This window comes from Pinus tabuliformis, chromosome 2_1 (assembly GCF_031772625.1).
Source record: "Pinus tabuliformis cultivar Carrire ecotype Pingquan chromosome 2_1, CPIR1, whole genome shotgun sequence".
NCBI classification, from domain to species: domain Eukaryota; kingdom Viridiplantae; phylum Streptophyta; class Pinopsida; order Pinales; family Pinaceae; genus Pinus; species Pinus tabuliformis.
Window position 1 is genome coordinate 424,251,252 of NC_142299.1, and position 9,648 is coordinate 424,260,899.

The window sequence follows — 9,648 nt, forward strand, 5'->3', positions numbered from 1 at the left end:
TGTGCAACATGGTCATGAGGTCCAACATAGTGATGATGGGTTCAACATGGTGCAACATGGTGAGGTGCAGCATGATGAAGAGGTGCAACACAATGATAGGTGAAGGAGTCACTTTGGAGAATCAATTGAAGCAGCATGTCTTCAACTGAGTTTAGCTATCTCATGTATCATCCTCTTAGAGATGATCTATGCTCTTATTTAGATAAGTCAAAGTGTTGACTTCTATTGTAAATATACTATCTCTTTCTCTCTCTCTGTTGAACTATTGAAGAACATATAAGAAGAATTGATCAAGGGTTTCCCCACATTGGGGTTTGTCCCTGGCTAGCACCACATCTTGTGTCCTCTTGTCTTTTCTTGTCTTTTTCGATCTATGTTTATGTTCTATCTGCAATTTACTTTAAAGTTGATGTGATTGCTAATCTAGAAAAGATATTGAGCTAGCTATTAAAATTGAAATAAATTGCTCTAAGCATAGAACATACCTAAAATTAACAATATTCATGATAGGATTACTCATCATTAAAGGCTTATTATTATCCTTCTCAGATTATCTTCGGATTATTCTAATTGGATTACTTATCATTCAAAGATAAGTATGATTATCTTCCTCTAATTATCCTCCTCGGGTGACAAAACCTCAGACCTGATAACTGGGAGGGTATCTCTCCAGTACTTAATTTCCACATAATATCCATATGACATTCTTGACCAATGTTGTTGTTTTTCTTCTGTTTCCCAACCATGGCTTGTGTCAACATATAAAAATCCAAATGAAATCCAGTTTTAGATAATGGAGTTCTACCTTATCATCAATTGGGTTTGAGAGGCATGTTGAGGGTTGTACTTCTAAGTTGGACCTTTCCCATTGATAGTTTGGGTACAATAATTTTTATAGTTACAAAATCTATGAAAATTTCATGCAATTCCATAAATTCAATTCTGTAATCTCTATTCCTTGTCAGTTAGCATATCCTGTTGTTATCTGAGTACCATTTGGTTAGTGATCTCCACCTACTCAAGCATTTAGGAGATCACAAACAATGCTAATTCCAAGCGTGCACACATATATTACAATAGCAATCCTAATCCCAATAGAATTTCAATTAATGAATTCAGAAGTTTTCATAAGATATTAATTTCTATTCCAAGGTCACTATACATGAAAATTATAGACATTCGAAGACACATTGATTGTTACTATTCTAAATGGGAAACAAAAGAATTGAATGATTTTTGCTTCAAGTGTAGTTTCACATTCTTCAATTTCATGACATGACACTTTTAGTGAACATGAATGTTGCTTCCAATCCTTATCAAGAAAATACCCCATGCTTTCTAAATCAATTGGGAACTTCACATACATTCCCTTACTGGTTAGCTAATTTACAAATTCTACCACCCTCATAGTAGTGTCAGTATCCATCACTTCAAGGGTAGGGGTGTCCAGTGAGTGCTCAACCACAAAGCCTGGACTTGAAAGATCCTTAAAATTCGAAGAGTTGGGACCAGGCTTGAGGGCTTCCTTAAAATACTTGGACGTAGTAATAGAAGGAGCCCCCCCTCCCTTGGCTCCACCTTTCAGCTCTACAATGAGGGAGATTGAAGCCTCATTTGTGATGCCATAATCACATAGAAGGCATTCCTTTCTTAGTATCATGTCTTTGTACAAAAGTCTCAAAAGCGTAGCCAAAATTCTTGTATGTTCTTGGATTTTGGTAGCAAGCTTTGCTACCGAGTCAACTGCTGACATCGTAATACAAAGAGTCCCTTTTGATAGATTTTTTACAAATATGGTGAAAAGGGGTAGGTCTGAAATTAAAGATCCTTGCTTTACAAGTTCTATCTATGGGGAGAGGGGGACAAATGTGTGTCTATCCTCTTCATTCTAGTGGAAATTTCTTACAAACATATTTTAGAAGCGATGATGTAGTGGCAGATGCATGGGCGGTGGGAGGAGATCAATTCAGTTACCTCTTCGAGACAGGATCCTAAAATTCCAATTCCTCTTCTCCCAAATGGTCAACCGGTATAGTGTCTAATAACTTCTGAGAAAACTGCACTGTCATTCTCCTTTATCTGCGTCTGCGGTTGGAATTGGGACCTGAAATGTGACTGTATGGGCTACTATTTGCAATCAATTTAGCTTGTATGGATTTAATTGTAATTGTAATACCTTTTGGTAGGTTTCTGGGGAGTTTCAAGATGTCTCCCCCGAGCATGTGCAAGTCACTGGTAGTCCTGTCAGAGCCTAGTAACATGCAGTGTGAATTAGTAAGTCTTGAAGTATGATAAAAATATATATTATTTTAACTTTGGCTTTCCACTGCATCATTATTTTTTGAGTCTATTAAAGAAAATCTCTATACGTGGAAGAAACTGGGTTAAGCAGGAGCTGCAACAGGAACAGTAAAAGTGGCAGTTTGCAAGCAGAAAATGGAAAAGTTCATGCCCCATCTGTCACAGGTTGCAGTTCAGGTGGCAATTGCAGGCATGAATATCCTCAACAAAGTTGCTTTAGAACAAGGAATGAACAACTTCGTCTTTGTGGCATATAGACAAATTATTGCTACGTTGGCCATTACTCCTTTCGCTTATGTTCTAGAATGGTATGAATTTATAAGCCCAACTTTTTCTCTAAATTGATCTTTATTATTTTGGTGAATAAAAATGCAAATCCTTATCTCTTTTTCCTGAGATATATATTTCCACTTTTACATAAGTTCTAGCCTGAACTTACATACTTAAGGTCTAAAGAATTTTTCTTAATTGAACCTACCTACAGATCTACTACCGGTAAGTTTAACCCCAAAAAAATGCATCAAAGCAACAAAAAAAACTTGATCATGATGTTTGTCTACTGGGATCACCATTGAATATAAGGTTATTAAACAATGAATATATGTTTGTCTACTAAGGGTATTAACCATGGAAGCATTTTCTCACTATGCTCCATTGGTGCGCTTGATAATTTTCCAATAAAATTTTGTCAGCTTATCATATACCCTTCTCTGGATATTTGCAAAACCAAAACTAGGAATCCAAGAAGAAGAAGAGGATGAGGAACTGGGTGCAAACTGAAACTGCCTATTCCACCCATTGGAATTTATAACCAACAAATATATTGCCCTTCCTACAAGTCATCCTACATAGCATCTGAGAAATATTAAAAGTTGTAGGTATCCCATCCAATAATAAACTCTGAGAATTAAATGTTAATAGTTGTAAGTATCTCATCCAATGATAAACTCTGAGAAGTGTTAATATTAGGAACCTTGTGGGTGAGATTGAATTTCTTCTCTTGAAATTTCATGGGTTTGACAGAGAAGGAGAGCCATCTTAGTTGGCCGGTGTTGATATTTTTGTTAGTACAGTGGACCCTCTAAAGGAGCCTCCTCTTGTCACAACAAATACTATTCTGTCTATACTGTTCACATCTACAACAACATTCCTCCAGGTGAGTTCCTTCCTATTCTCCTCTCTTTCAGATTCAAGACTTAGGTTAGGCTAGTTGGCTTGCTGGAATGGGTCTTCGCTGATAATAACCTTACTGACTGAAAACCTACCTATTTCGGTAGGCATTGTCGAATGGGGGTGTTTGAAGAGAAGTAGGCCTAGCTCAAGCGGTAGCAACGAATTCTCTAGCCACGAGGGAAGGTTAATAAGGCGACTGATAAAAGCGTGATGAGAAGAATAATTATATGTTAGAAATCAAGTGGTATTCAGGAGCAATCAACACACATACTACACTATGAACTCTGATAAATCTGCTGGGCTATGAACATGGATTATACTGTTATCACTTGACCAAAGGGCTAAAGGAGCTAGACGTTTTGGCTTAATTCCTTCCTCGCTCTACTTTTCTTTTCCCGTGTACTTCTTTATGCCTGCCAGAGATGTTATACTTATTTGTTGCATACAGACAAATTATTGCTATGTTGGCCATTGCTCCTTTGGCTTATGTTCTAGAATGGTACGAATTTATAAGCCCAACTTTTTCTCTAAATTGACCTTTATTATTTTGGTGAATAAAAATGCAAAGCCTTATCTCTTTTTCCTAAGATATATATTTCCACTTTTACGTAAGTTCTATCCTAAACTTACATACTTCGGGTCTAAAGAAGTTTTCTTAACTGAACCTACCTACAGATCTACTACCGGTAATTTTAACCCCAAAAAAACACAGCAAAACAACAAAAAAAAACTTGATCATGATGTTTTTCTGTTGGGATCACCATTGAATATAAGGCTATTAACCAATGAATATATGTTTGTCTCCTAAGGGTATTAACCATGGAAGCGTTTTCTCACTATGCTCCATTAGTGCGCTTGATAATTTTCCAATAAAAATTTGTCATCTTATCATATACCCTTCTCTGGATATCTGCAAAACCAAAATTGGGAATCCAAGAAGAATAAGAGGATGAGGAAATGGGTACAAACTGAAACTGCCTATTCCTCGCATTGGAATTTACAACCAACAAATATACTGTCTTTCCTACAAGTCATCCTACACAACATGTGAGAAATATTAATAGTTGTAGGTATCCCATCCAATCATAAACTCTAATAATTAAATGTTAATAGTTGTAAGTATCCCATCCAATGATAAACTCTGAGAAGTGTTAATAGTAGTAACCTTGTGGGTGAGATTGAATTTATTCTTTTTCAATTTCACAGGTTTGACAAAGAAGGAGAGCCATCTCAGTTGGCCGGTGTTGATATTTTTTTCAGTATAGTGGACCCTCTAAAGGAGCCTCCTCTTGTCACAACAAATATTGTTCTATCTATCCTTGCCATGGATTATCCTATCGATAAAGTTTCATGCTATGTTTCTGATGATGGAGCAGCAATGTTGACTTTTGAAACCCTTTCAGAAACTTCAAAATTCACAAGGAAGTGGGTGCCATTTTGCAAAAAATATAGTATCGAGCCTAGGGCTCTAGAATTCTACTTTGCCCAGAAGATTGATTATTTGAAGGATAAATTACAACCTTCCTTTGTTAAAGAACAGAGAGCAATGAAGGCAAGTGCACATTAAAGTATCCAAATGTAAGAGCTACTTCTATTGGTTTATTGGTTTTTCTTTCCCTTGACATCTTCCATTTTTGTGCCAATATCAGAGGGAATATGAAGAGTACAAGATCCAGATTAATGTGCTTGTGGCCAAAGCACAAAAGGTGCCGGAAGAGGGATGGACCATGAAAGATGGAACTCCATGGCCAGGAAACAACACTCGAGACCATCCTGGGATGATCCAGGTACCAGATACTCATCTTTTACCCCAAAGTCTTATCTTTCCTTTGTAGTCTATATGTAGTATCATAATTTTCTCTCCCTTTTGTTAACATGCTTATAAATATGTTGCAAGTAATGGAAATTAGTACTACTGAATTTTTCACTTTCCGCTTCAAGTATTCTTAGGTCACAGTGGGGGAGTTGACAATAATGGCAATGAATTGCCATGGTTATTTTATGTATCCCGTGAAAGGTGGCCTAGTTTCTAGCACCACAAGAAAGCCGGTGTAATGAATGCATTGGTACATTCCTAGCTATGTACACATCTCTCTTTTTCTGCTGATTTCCTCATATGAAATTCATTAATTATTATGCTGACGCTGATGATTGTTATCCATTGCTCCACTTAGGTCTGAGTGTCTATTGTCCTCACAAATGGCCTCTTTCTGTTGAACCTTGATTGTGATCATTATATAAACAACAGAAAAGCTATTCGTGAGGCAATGTGTTTTCTAATGGATCAGTTCTTGGGAAGAAAACTTGCTATGTACAATTTCCTCAGAGATTTGATGGCATTGATCGACACGATCGATATGCTAATCATAACACTGTGTTCTTTGATGTAAGCATTGATCAACACCCAAAATGTTTTCTTATATGCAATTATGAAATTTTCATATAATTTCAGCCTGGCATATTAATTCTGAAATCTTTGCAGATCACCTTGAGAGGTTTCAATGGTATCCAAGGGCCTGTTTATGTGGGTATAAGGTGTTGTTTTAATAGACAAGCACTCTATGGTTATGATCTTGTTCTCACTGAGAAGGATCTTGAACTAGCATGTTTTCTGAGATGTTATTGGAGATATAGAAAGAAGAGCAGAAAAGCAAATAAAAGGTTTGATGACGATAAGAAGAGAACCAAGAGAACTGAATGTACTATACCCATCTTTAGTTTGGAAGACATAGAAGAGGGTGTTGAAGGTGAGTCCAGGTCTAAACCAGTGATTTGTATTTTTTGACAACTCATTTACCCTTAAACATTGTTCACCCTCACCCTTATTTGAAATTGCATATTACAGGATTTGATGATGAGAAATCATTTCTCATGTCTCAAAGGAACTTAGAGAAAATATTTGTTCAATCACCAGTGTTTATTCAATCTACCCTGGAAAATGGTGGTCTTCCGCAATCTGTGAATCCTGCTTCTTTAGTGAAAGAAGCCATTCGTGTTATTAGTTGTGCATATGAAGACAAGTCAGAATGGGGAAAAGAGGTATGAGTAGAGGTGGATCTGCATCTATTTGATGATGCTGTGGATTTTTTTTAGTTCATTGAATCAGCTTTTTTATAGTGAAGTTGAATAAACATTTTTCCTAAATGTGCATAAATTCTCTTCAGAATAAGGCAACATTTTGTTTAGGAAACCAAGCACCAGGCAATTATTCTTGAAGAAAATATCTAATATGAATGGGTTCTCATATTTTGTGCAGATTGGGTGGATTTATGGTTCTGTCACAGAAGATATTTTGATTGGGTTTAAAATGCATGCTTGAGGTTGGATTTCAATATACTGCATGCCTGCATGTCCTGCATTCAAGGGATCTGCACCAATCAATCTTTCATATCATTTGAATCAAGTGCTCTGATGGGCCCTTGGTTCTGTCCAATTTGGTATGGCTACACCAATTGCAGAGGCTGGCATACATCAATACCATAGTTAATCCTATCACATCCCTCCCACTGGTTGCATATTGTACCCTACCAACTGTTTGTCTTCTTACAAGGAAGTTTATCATTCCTAAGGTAAGATTGTCAACCCTTATTGACCTTAATCTTGTCAAGATTTACTCACCTCTAATGCAACCTATATTTTAGATTTTTTTTGGATTTTGTTCTCATACAATGCTTCACATTTTTCCCCTAATTTTTATATTTATTTTGATATGTAGATTAGCAACTTTGTAAGTGTGTTCTTCATATTATATTTTATTTCCATTTTTACAACTGCTATTCTAGAGCTACGTTGGAGTATAGTTGGCATCGATGAATGGTGGAGGAATGAGCAATTTTTGGTTGTTGGAGGTGTATCAACACATTTGTTTGCCATCTTTCAAGGGTTACTGAAAGTTCTAGCGGGGATTGACACAAACTTTACTGTCACATAAAAGACTTTAGATGAAGATGGTGAATTTGCTGAGGTTTATGTTTTTAAGTGGACCAGTCTTCTCATCCCTCCAACTAATTTTCTTGTGGTAAATCTTGTTGGTGTAGTAGCAGGTGTTTCCCAAGCTATTAATAGTGGTTATCAATCTTGGGGTCCATTGTTTGGAAAACTGTTTTTCTCTCTATGGGTGATTGTTCATCTTTGTCCATTCCTCAAGGGATTAATGCATTGCTAGAATCGAACACCAACAATAGTTATTGTTTGGTAAATTATTTTTGCGTCCATATTCTCCCTACTTTGGGTGAGGATAGATCCTTTCACAAAAAATAGAGGATCATCATCAAACACATAGCAATGTGGTGTAAATTGCTAAAACCCCTGTTAGTGTTTGTTAGCAGCAAATAAGGAGGAACTAAAAACACATCTAAGGGCCAAGAATATCTCAAATTCGTTTGTATCATCTGTAGATAATAATATTTGAGAGGGAGGGGCTTTAAGCATATTTCTTTCTAGCTAGTTCCAACATAAGGACTAAACCTTGTACTTTGTCTTTGATTGATAGTTAAGATTGTACGGTGTAGTTGGTTCTCTGTTTCAACCAAGACAGTTGAGGTTTACTTGGAGTCATGCCTGTTCCAGAACTGATCTGATGCCAAAAATAGTGGGCAATAGCTTATATGGTTTGATATTGAAGAATGTATTTTTAAAAATATTTATTCATTTTTAAGTGGCATTCTTGTCACGGACAAAATTATGGCACGTCTTCATTGAATATCATATTGTTTTAAATGTGAAGGTGTCAATATCAAATAATTGTGTCATGTAGGAGTAGTGGTAGTTATTAAGTTTTTAGGCATACAAGTGCCTATGAAAATGGTAAATATATGATGTTTGTTCATTTCATAAAATGCAATTACAAGTGCCTAGGAAAATAGTAAATATACGTTGTTCGTTTGTTTCATAAATTACAATTATAACTATGTTCGGAAATCATTGACCCCATCTTTGATGACTCCATTGCATCCAAAATGTTAGTTCTATAGTCCTTTAAATAACATGCATGTTTTGACCTAACCCTGAATCATCTAAATTTGAGATTTTTTTTAGAAGTCTTTGCTCTAGGTTTCTATTTAAATTTTAGTGAATGGCAGTTTTAACTCTGTTAAACTTTTTTATCAAAGAAATTTCTTAGCACACGATTCTTCATCTTGTTTTTGATACATTTAGTTGTCTGGTAATATTTCTCTGATTGTATAAAGAGAACATTATTGTTGGATGCCCAAGCTCTTCTTATCAGACAATGTTGCGGGCTAAAGAGACAATGTCTCGGCCCCTTCTTCCAAAAGTTCCATTGAGAATGCATTTTTATTGTTACCAGGTGTCATCTATCTCACCAAGAGAAGAATCTCTTTTGTGCGATATTTGTAGATTGCCAGAATCTACTCGATCAAACACGATTTTTGTTTGCAATTACTACTGGGTAATCTAGCTATTCCTTCCTCTATTTTATTTTTATCTCTCTATTTACTGCAGTATTGTTACAGTGGATTATAGTGGGTATCTTAAAATTTTCATGTCAACATTATATTGCAGGTAGCAGTTCACCAAGATTACTATGGTATTTTAAGGAATTATTTTGGAGGATGGTATTTTCAGCCATGTGAAGCTTTAAACTGGCAATACCAACTCCAAGGCATGAGGCATCCAAATGTAGCTAGCCATGGTATGCCTAGTTGTGGTATGAACTATGCTCTATTTGGTGGTTTGAGTAGTGGTTTTAAGAGGACTACTGATGACTAGTGGGTTCATGTATTTTTCGCTGAGGTAAAAGTCTTTGATTGAATGGTGTTCACTTCAGAAGAATAGAAGAAGTTAATTATGCAAAATCGTATTGTTGATTTTAGTTTGTGTTAATGATTTGGTGAGGAGCAATATATTTTCTCCCTTATGGTATCTTAATTTCCTTTGTGAACCTGCAGTGGCTGTTGGAGAATACGTTCAGGAGGGGTCAAATGGAGCTTGTTAAAGGGATGGTATGTTTAAATTGAGATGTTGCTTCATTACCAATAATGCATATAAGTTTGAGCATGCTGAACTATTTTGTTTTACTTGTTCTATGCATGATTGTTGCATCTAGATTCTATCTAGTGAGATGTTGTTAGAGACCTCTATTAGCATCCCACTTAATGGTTTGGTCAGTAACAAATTGATGAAGGTGGATCTATGCAATGTTAAAATTAATGA

At 36.0% G+C, this 9,648-nt stretch overlaps 1 pseudogene; it reads left to right on the forward strand.

Moving 5' to 3' along the window:
- Positions 1-2,436: 2,436 nt before the first annotated feature.
- LOC149200708 (putative cellulose synthase A catalytic subunit 1 [UDP-forming]) lies at positions 2,437-7,756 on the forward strand (annotated as a pseudogene).
- Positions 7,757-9,648: the final 1,892 nt, after the last annotated feature.